Source organism: Megalops cyprinoides, chromosome 6 (assembly GCF_013368585.1).
Source record: "Megalops cyprinoides isolate fMegCyp1 chromosome 6, fMegCyp1.pri, whole genome shotgun sequence".
NCBI lineage: Eukaryota > Metazoa > Chordata > Actinopteri > Elopiformes > Megalopidae > Megalops > Megalops cyprinoides.
In genome coordinates, this window is record NC_050588.1 from 1399994 (window position 1) to 1409482 (window position 9489).

A 9489-nucleotide genomic window follows, 5' to 3' on the forward strand; every position below is an offset into this window, starting at 1 on the left:
TAACACTAGTTGTCTGTTAAAGCACTATACTTAATTGTTATGTCCATTTGAGAAAATAAAAAACCCTAAAAAATAAAAAAGAAAACTTTATAGAGGTTATGCACGTGATGTCACAGTAGGCGGAGTCACCGCGGTTACACCCACTGAGTGGCAGAAAGACTTGCTGTGTGGCAGTGTTAGCGTTCAGCTTGAATGCCGCGAAAACACAAAAAACACATCTAAAATGGGAAAGAGCTGTTGTGCGATTGATTGTACAAATAGATTCAACAAGAAATCGGAGCTATCTTTTTACAGACTGCAGAAAGCTAAAGAAAAGAGAAGCAAATGGATCGCTGCAATTCGCAGAAACAACTGGAATGCAGGCACCGAAAAGTGTAGCTTACAGTTTTCCAAATAAAAGTTGTAATAAAATAAAAATATTTGTGCACACCTGTCCACGTACAACCAGAATATCCATTGGTGTCCTCGTCACAAACCCCGCCTTGAAGTACGACCAAGCGTTAAGGCTTTTGCGGACGTTCTAAAACGCTTAACGTGACACGGCTTTTAACGTGGCTTAATGTTCCAAAACAGCGATCAATGATCACCAAATTTCTCTCGGACATGTCTTGTCATAAACACTTTCACCTGTCAAAAAAATCAAAATCGCAATCCTATGAGTATGGATGTTATCTTACATTAAGCGTTTTTTTCTCTATTGACGCCCATTAAGGCTTAACGTGGCTTAATGTTCCAAAATAGCGTCCAATGATCATCAGATTTGTCTGACATCTCACATGTCATAAACACGTAGTAATGTTTTCTATGTTTTCTAGGACTTTGATGTGAATTTAAGATGTTTTGATATATTATGTGTGTGACAATGCTGTCACTACGGTTGAGTATGTGCTCTGACTGTCATACTAACGATCCTTGCTCTTTGGTGTCGCGGTCAAAGCTGCAGTTTAGTATCCCATAGACCTGGGTTCGAGGCTGAGTGGAGTGACTGCTCTCACCCTTCACTGCAGTGAGCTTGACACATTGAAATTTGAAACATATGGATACAGAACGTACTTTTGACATGCTATTGATGTGAATTTCAGATACTTTTGATCCAAAATGTGAGCTTTGGATATTGACATTTGATACACGTATATACAAATAGTAGCTTAATTCAGCTGGTTAATGTGGGTGTTTTGATACCTTATGTGAATAAGTGTGAGTAATATAAGACATGAGTAGCTCTCCGCCACTTTCATTTTTTCAAAGTAGCTCTCAGATGAAAAAAGGTTGGAGACCCCTGGTGTAGAAAAACATTTAGAGGTATATTCATGTATCCTATTTGAACTGTTCATCATTATCTAGTTAATCTTGAACAGTACAAAGTTGAGGTCAGCGTTTACAGTGTGGCTGGTCTCACAGATTCCGCCTCACGGTGCTTCCTCCCAGCACTGTGACTGGACTGCGATTAGGCTTTTGAACACTTCATGCTCACTAGCCCAGCACTTTTTTGTAAGAGTTAGGCCACATTTGCAAACCTGACCTCACTTCCACTCCCTGCCATTGTCCTAATTAGAAAGCACAGACTGGTGGACTGTGGTAAGTTACTTTTGGGGTTGATTTTGGCATGTGAAAACTAGAAAGAAGAATACTCTTTACAATCATGACAGCGAGACAGCTATTAATGGTTAATAAAAGTCAGCAAGAAGCCACCTTGCCCAATGAAAGCACAAAGTGCTAGTCTGGTGAAATTACTTGTAGTGACTAGTCATTGGCTGTAACTACTAAAGACAGACTGCAGCAGATGTACATCAGGCATAGCAGATTGAGGCAGATCTGAGACAGATTAACCCAGGAATAGTCAGAAGAGGTGAGCCTTCAGAAGGTGGCGGAGAGTTATGAGTTACTCTGCTGTCTTTAGGGCCAGTTAGCTCCTCCCTTTGAATAGCCCCTCATTCTAAGAGGCCCCTGGGTTAGAGCTGATGTGACAAGCAGGCTCCAGTGTACATATGAAGTTGTGTACGTATGTAGCTTCATGTTGCTTACCTTACAATGGGCAAGTGATTTAATGCTAAGTTGCGGAAACAGTGGCCGTCTCATGTTGATGATGTAAGACATCTCCCCCTCCCCCAGCCATGCAAACGCGCAAAGAAGTGCTACACCTACGGGGGGCTGATGCTGCAGCACTCCGCCAAAGCGCTGCAGATCCTTGGGGGTGTCGGCCTCTTCTTCAGCTTGTTTTAGATATTCCCAAGCGTTCACCCGTAACATGCAAATGAGTTTGACAGCAAAGACACCAAACAGGTAGTGAGGTCATATCTTGGCAATGCTTTTGTGTCTTCACAAGAAACTTGGTATATGGACTTCCTACACAGTCCTGAGAGTGTCCAAGAAGTTTTGTGTCATTTCACCCCTTTGTGGCGCTATAACTAAAACAGTTGAATTTCTGCTCATAACGTTTGATGTCTTTAGTTTAGAATTATGATTCTTTTTTATTTCGATTCCTTGGGTCATGTCAAGTTGAGCAGATGTAAAATTTTCATTTCCACCATATTTGGTTGTCCGACCTTTTTGAATTTTAATGAAAACAGTCTTTTTGCTACTCCTCTCACAAATTTTCTCCAATTTTCACGAAAATTGAGTCAGAGCGTATTGAGACCATGCCACGCAACAGTTATCCATGATTTTCTGTTCATGGAAAGCATTTGCTAGTAATGTGCGAACAAAGTCAACAGCGAAGACGCCAAACCAGCAATAGGCCATATCTCGGCAATGCTTTTATGTACTGACGCCAAATTTGGTGCCTGTGTTTGCGACTATGCCTTGAGGGTGCCCAAGTGTTTGACCACTAGGTGGCGCTATAACTCTTATTGCGTATAACATATTATACTTATATTTTAACATATGTTTTGAATTGCATACCAAGAATTGAATTGTCATACCAAGTTACACACACATAACATAATTCAATGTCTGCTGTGTTGGATTGACTGTCATTTTGAATTTTAATGAAAATCTTTCTGCGACTCCTCTCACAAATGTTCTCCAATCTTCACCAAAATTGAGTCAGAGCATAGTGAGACTATGCCTCATAACAGTTATCCATAGATTTTTGATTACTGAAAGAGGTACTGTAGCAAAACAGGCCCTCATTGTGCTTGGCCCCTGTATCGCTGCTTGCAGCTATATTTTACTCAGACTCGCGCTAGGAAGCTAACGCGATTATCACGTATTTATCATTGTATAAACAATTAAATGCGAAACATCTCCGATTCATATAAGCAATGTAACACGAACAATTTGAACAGTAAGACATTTGTACATAAATACTTACTTAATTTAAAGAACGCACACAGCAGAACAGATTCAGTGCAAGTAATGTCTCTCTTGAAACTTGCAGCTTTTTCCAGTGATGCACTGTGATTGGCTGGTGAAGCTGTCATCAGGCAAACGTCAAATTTAAACTATACACAACTTAAGTCTCTTAAAGGAGCAGTTTTTATAAAGGCATAGCCTTTTCAATAGGCCGTGCTCTCAAAGCATGTGCCTACGAACTGGCAGATGTCTTCACTGACATCTTCAACCTTTCTCTGTTCCAGTCTGTAGTCCCCACATGTGTCAAGAAGACCACCATCATCCCAGTCCCGAAGAAACCAAATGTAAGCTGCCAAATAACTACTGCCCAGTAGCACTCACCTCCATTGTGATGAAGTGCTTTGAGCGGATAGTCAAAACCCACATTACATTCTCCCTGCCCATTACACTAGACCCACTCCAGTTCGCCTATAGGCCACAGGTCCACAGATGATGCAAAAACATTTGCACCGCACACTGCCCTCTCCCACCTGGACCAGAAAAACACTTACGTGCGGATGCTGTTCATTGACTACAGCTCAGCCGTCCAGACTCGTCATGAAGCTCCGAGACCTGTGCATCAGTTCCTCCCTGTGCAGCTGGATCCTGGTCTTCCTGACGGGCAGACAACAGGTGGTGCAGATCGGCAATGCCACCTCCTCCGCACTGAAACTCAGCACTGGTGCCCCCCAGGGATGTGTGCTCAGCCCCCTGCTGTTCTTCCTGTTCACCCATGACTGCACGGCCAGACACAGCACCAACGCTGTGATGAAGTTTGCTGACAACACCACCATCATCGGCTGCATCACAGACGGAGATGAGTCTGCCTATAGAGCAGAGTTGAGAGCCCTGACATCGTGATGTCAGGACAAAAACCTCCTGCTCAATGTCAGCAAGACCAAGCATCCAGACCCGAACCAGCAGGATCAGAGAAAGTTTTTACCCGCAAGCCATCAGGCTTATGAACTGCTGACACTAACACTTGCACACACACCATACACCTGGCATACACTCACCACAGTAAATGGACCCTTACCTCACACAACTGGCCACTTTAAGGAGAGTAATGTTTACACCCTTTACATTGTTTACCACTAGTCACCTAACTATATCAGTATTGCACTGCACTGTTTACACTGCTACAGAGTTACTTTGCTTACTATCTTACTTATTTTATTTTATTTTATTTATTATGTAAAGCTGAGTTGGCTCTGAGGCTAAGAATTTCATTACTGGTAATGATGTTGCATTGTTATCAAGTATATGACAATAAACTTAAAGGCATTCTGTCTGATGCGATCCAAAAGAGGATACATTCCCAACCTTATCCTCCAGGGGGTGCCATACGAATGCTGAATGCTAGCTAGCATAAAGGAATCTCTCTCTCTCTCTCTCTCTATATATATGTATATATATATATATACAGTACTGTGCAAAAGTCTTAGGCACGAAAGATTTTTCACAAAACATTTGTCTTAAAACAGTTATTTTCTATCTTCTCCATTAGTGTGTCAATAACAAATATCATATTTTAGATTTCCAAACATTTCTTTTGAAAATAGTGAAATGTGCCACTAAGACTAAATAAAGAAAGTGGCAAACTAACAAAAAAACTTCCAGACCCTCCAAACCTTTTTTTGCAGGCATATACTCCAATGCATGATAAAACAACTATACCAAACAACTAAACAAAACAGGTGGTAATCATTAGCAACATCAGCAGGTTTAACCACAATTATTAACTGAAACAGAAATACCTGTGTAGAGGGAATAAAACTGGGTGAGGATCAGCCATACTGAAAAGGTGAGGTTGCAGAACAGATTGCTAATCTTACACCATGACAAGGGTGAGCATAGAGACACGACACAAGGTGGTCATCCTGCATCAGCAAGGTCTATCACAGGCAGAAATTTTGAGGCAGACAGATGTTTCCAGATGTGCTATCCAAGCTCTTCTGAAGAAGCACAAAGAAACGGGCAAGGTTGAGGACCACAAACGCAGTGGTCGGCCAAGGAAACTTAGTTCAGCAGATGAAAGACACATCACGTTGACGTCCCTCCGCAATTGGAAGCTGTCAAGCAGTGCCATCAGCTCAGAGCTGGCAGCAACCACAGGGACCCTGGTACACCCATCTACAGTCCGGAGAAGTCTGGTCAGAAGTGGTCTCAAGGGAAGACTTGCAGCCAAAAAACCATTCCTCAGACGTGGAAACACAGCCAAACAACTCATCTATGCATGAAAACACAAGACCTGGGATGCAGCACAATGGCAGCAGGTGCTCTGGACCGATGAGTCCAAATTTGAAATATTTGGCTCTAGAAGAGGGCAGTTTATTTGTCAAAGGGCTGGAGAACACTACAAGGATGAGTGCCTGCAGGCAAGTAAAGCATGGAGGAAGTTCCTTGCAGGTTTGGGGCTGCATTGCTGCAAATGGAATTGGGGTTTTTGTCAGAATTAGTGGCCTCCTCAATGCTGAGAAATACAAGCAGATTCTTATCCATCATGCAATACCATCAGGGATGCGTCTGATTGGTCCTAAATTCATTCTGCAGCATGACAATGATCCCAAACATACAGCCAGAGTGATAAAAAAAACTATCTTCACCAAAAAGAGGAACAAGGAGTCCTGCAACAGATGGTGTGGCCCCCACAAAGCCCTGATCCCAACATCATTGAGTCAGTCTGGGATTACATGAAGAGACAGAAAGAATTGAAACAGCCAAAATCCATAGAAGAACTGTGGCAAGTTCTCCAAGATGCTTGGAAAAACCTACCTGCTGAGTACCTTACAAAACTGTGCACAAGTATACCTAAGCGAATCGGTGATGTTTTGAAAGCCATACCATGGTGGTCATACCAAATATTGATTTAGCTATTGATTTTTCTGTTTTGTGCGCTTCGTATGTTGTTAATACATACATTAAAAACTATTCATTTCATTATTTTGAAAGCATTCTGAATTTACATCACTTGTGCCTAAAACTTTTCCCTTTTGCAGCTATAACAGCTTCCACTCTTCTTGGAAGGATTTCCACAAGATTTTGGAGTGTTTCTGTGGGAATTTGTGCCCATTCATTCTGTAGAGCATTTATGAGGTCAGGCACTGATGTTGAACGAGAAGGCTTGGCTCGCAATCTCCATTCCAGTTCATCCCCAAGGTGCTCGATGGGGTTGAGGTCAGGGCTCTGTGTGGGCCAGTCAAGTTCTTCCACTCCAAACTCATCAAACCATGTCTTTATAGTCCTTGCTTTGTGCACTGGGGCACAGTCATGTTGGAATAGAAAAGGGCCTTCCCCAAACTGCTGCCACAAAGTTGGAAGCACAGCATTGTCCAAATTGTCTTGGTATGCTGAAGCATTAAGATTGCCCTTCACTGGAGATAAGGGGCCTGGCCCAACCCCTGAAAAACAGGTGTGGCCAAATACATTTGTCCATATAGTGTATATGAGACTGAACCTGGAATTTGGAAGTTTAGGAGAACATCAGCACTATAGATTTCATTGTGTAAACATCTTTCAAAGATCACAGTTAATAGTCTTGGCTTATTTCTTTCATTCAAAAAACACAAATTTTATGAGCTTTTACAATTCATACGCGCTGTATGTCCATTAAAATCAAAGCACAAAAAAGGAACCTGGAGCTGGTCTGTAAGCACCTCTGTAACCCTACTCGCTAGCTCAATCTGTCCTGCAATAGCACTTCATATATTCTTCCACAGGTTGGAGATAGACCACTATCCCAGAGCAGCGCGTGGTCATCCCTGGCAGTGTCATCCCATCCTAGTTCTGGCTACTTCGCCGTATGTCCTGGTTTTTATTCCAACTGAGATCAATTAATTAGGTCTGATAACTGAAGACAGAGCTAGATAATCATATATTATATTTTGCATTTGGAAATATAACAATTTAATCAATGAAACGACAGTCATGTATTTACTATGAACTTCATATCCTTAGTTTGTTGAAACTGGCACTCATTTTTAGCTGGTCAGAAAGGCCACCACTTTGGCTGTGATCTGATGGCCGTGATCATGTTGGAACTTGTGTTCCAACATGATCTTTGTGGAGTTTTGAAGAGAAACAGAGGGTCTTGTGGTGACATATATTGCGAGGCCTCTTCACGCTTTTAACATTGCGGTATCATTGGAGAATTTCATTTCGGGTAGATGTTGTTTCAATTTTGGAATATTAAATAGTTACGCTGCACATAACAGTTATTGAGTTGCGCGGGGTACACTTTGGATTGTTCATTCCATGGTTGTTGGGTCAGTTTATTCCATTGTTGTAATATCAACGATCCTGCTTCATCACTTAGACTAAAGGTGCACATCCATGAGGAAGCTGCTTGCAAGATAAATATATGCCAAGATAGAGTATGATAGGCAGATATCTTTGACATTAACAGGAAAAAAATCCTCAATCATCAAACAACCCTCATACTCGTGGATTGTTTTTGATAGACTGGGAGGGAAGAATGCGTCTGTAAAGCTCATGTCAGCGTTGCGTTGTGGGTTCGTTCAGGTTGGACTGGATGGCGATAGGACATGTTGAGTTGAATGTCTTCTTAGGTAATTTATCAAATTGACAGTGGGCTCTATTTTAACGATCTAAGGCGCATCGTCAGTGGCGTGAAGCGCACTGCCGTTGTGGGTGTGGTCTGGCGCGTTTTGCTATTTTGACGGCGGAAAAAACGCACCAAGCGCCGACGCATTGCTCCAAAAGGGTTGGACTACTCTACCTAATTAATCAGAGGTGTGTTTTGGGCGTGACAGGCAAAGAACCAATCATATCGTCATCTGTCATTCCCTTTAAAAGCGCGGCGCTTGATCAATGGCGGATTGCTATTTCAATGGCGCAATTACCAGGGAGACCAAACAGCTTGCGGTTGACATATATCAGTGCGTTTTCAGATGGTGAACGTAGTTGCACATGAGTGCAGTCCATAGCACCGAGGACGCCAGGGAACCCACTCATCGCCCAGAACTCTTGTTTAACCCGCTCCTGGCTGTCAGGTGTCATGGGAAATTGAATGTATTCACTAGCATGTCGGACTAGACCTGAGGTAACTGCATGTACGGCCGAACTTATGGCAGATTGTGATATGCCTCCAATTGAACTCAGGGGATGTTGGAATGAGCCACTAGCATAGAATTGCAGCGCAGCAGTTACTTTAACAGCAACGGGAAGGGCATAGGGACAGGATGCATTACTTCCCAGATCATCTGCCAGGAGATGACCGATGTCTGTCACAAACTGGCGAGATAGGCGCAGCTTACACCTACATTCCTCCTCACTGAGACAGATAGGAATGTCTCGGCCGGTGAACCCTCTGCCTTTGCCGTCTTAAAATTCTCTGTGCCATCAGATACTCCATTCGGCTGCGCGAATCGACACCATATGAGCAAATGCAGATATGATAATTAACTGAAGAGTTCAAGGTGTTTTAATAAACTTACATGGTCTTGTGTTGGTGTAGCCTAAAGTAGCTGTCAGTGTTGATCCGTCAGATAGTTTCCTGGTTATTGACCGACAGCTCCATTGTGACACGTATCCTTAAATACCCGTGGTCTTGCTGCTACTGGTGAAAGAATTAAAAAAACATTTTTTGAATAGGTCTACCTACCTAATCTCCCGTATCTGTGAATACCTGATTATTATAACTACTCATTGTGAAATACATTTCTTCTTATCTTCATTTATCCCAAAACGATGTGTCCCATTGCAATCTAATTTGTTATATTTTGCATGGATGTGTGCTATTGCTTATTGTTGTATGACAGAAGCAGGGTGTATGATCGCGCAGCCTGACATGAGTAAGTTGATACTGCGCCCTTAAAATAACATTAAACAATGCGCCACTGACTTCCGACCAGCTTTTTCTTGGTCAACGGCGCTTGGTCAGCGGCGCATTTTCAGTGCTGTCAAAATAGCGTCTTATAGACCATGCGCTTGACCACACCTCTTTTTTAAATTACCACGCCTAAGGCCGCGCATGGTCACCTGCTATTTTGACGGCGTGAGCGCATGACGCGAAAACTGACAATGCGCTGCCTGTAAAGACAACTGCGCCGCCGCGCCAACCGCCATGCGCCGGGTGTAAGATAGGGCCCAGTAGCTTTAAAGCTGCTACAAGACTGTTTTAACTGGAATGTTACA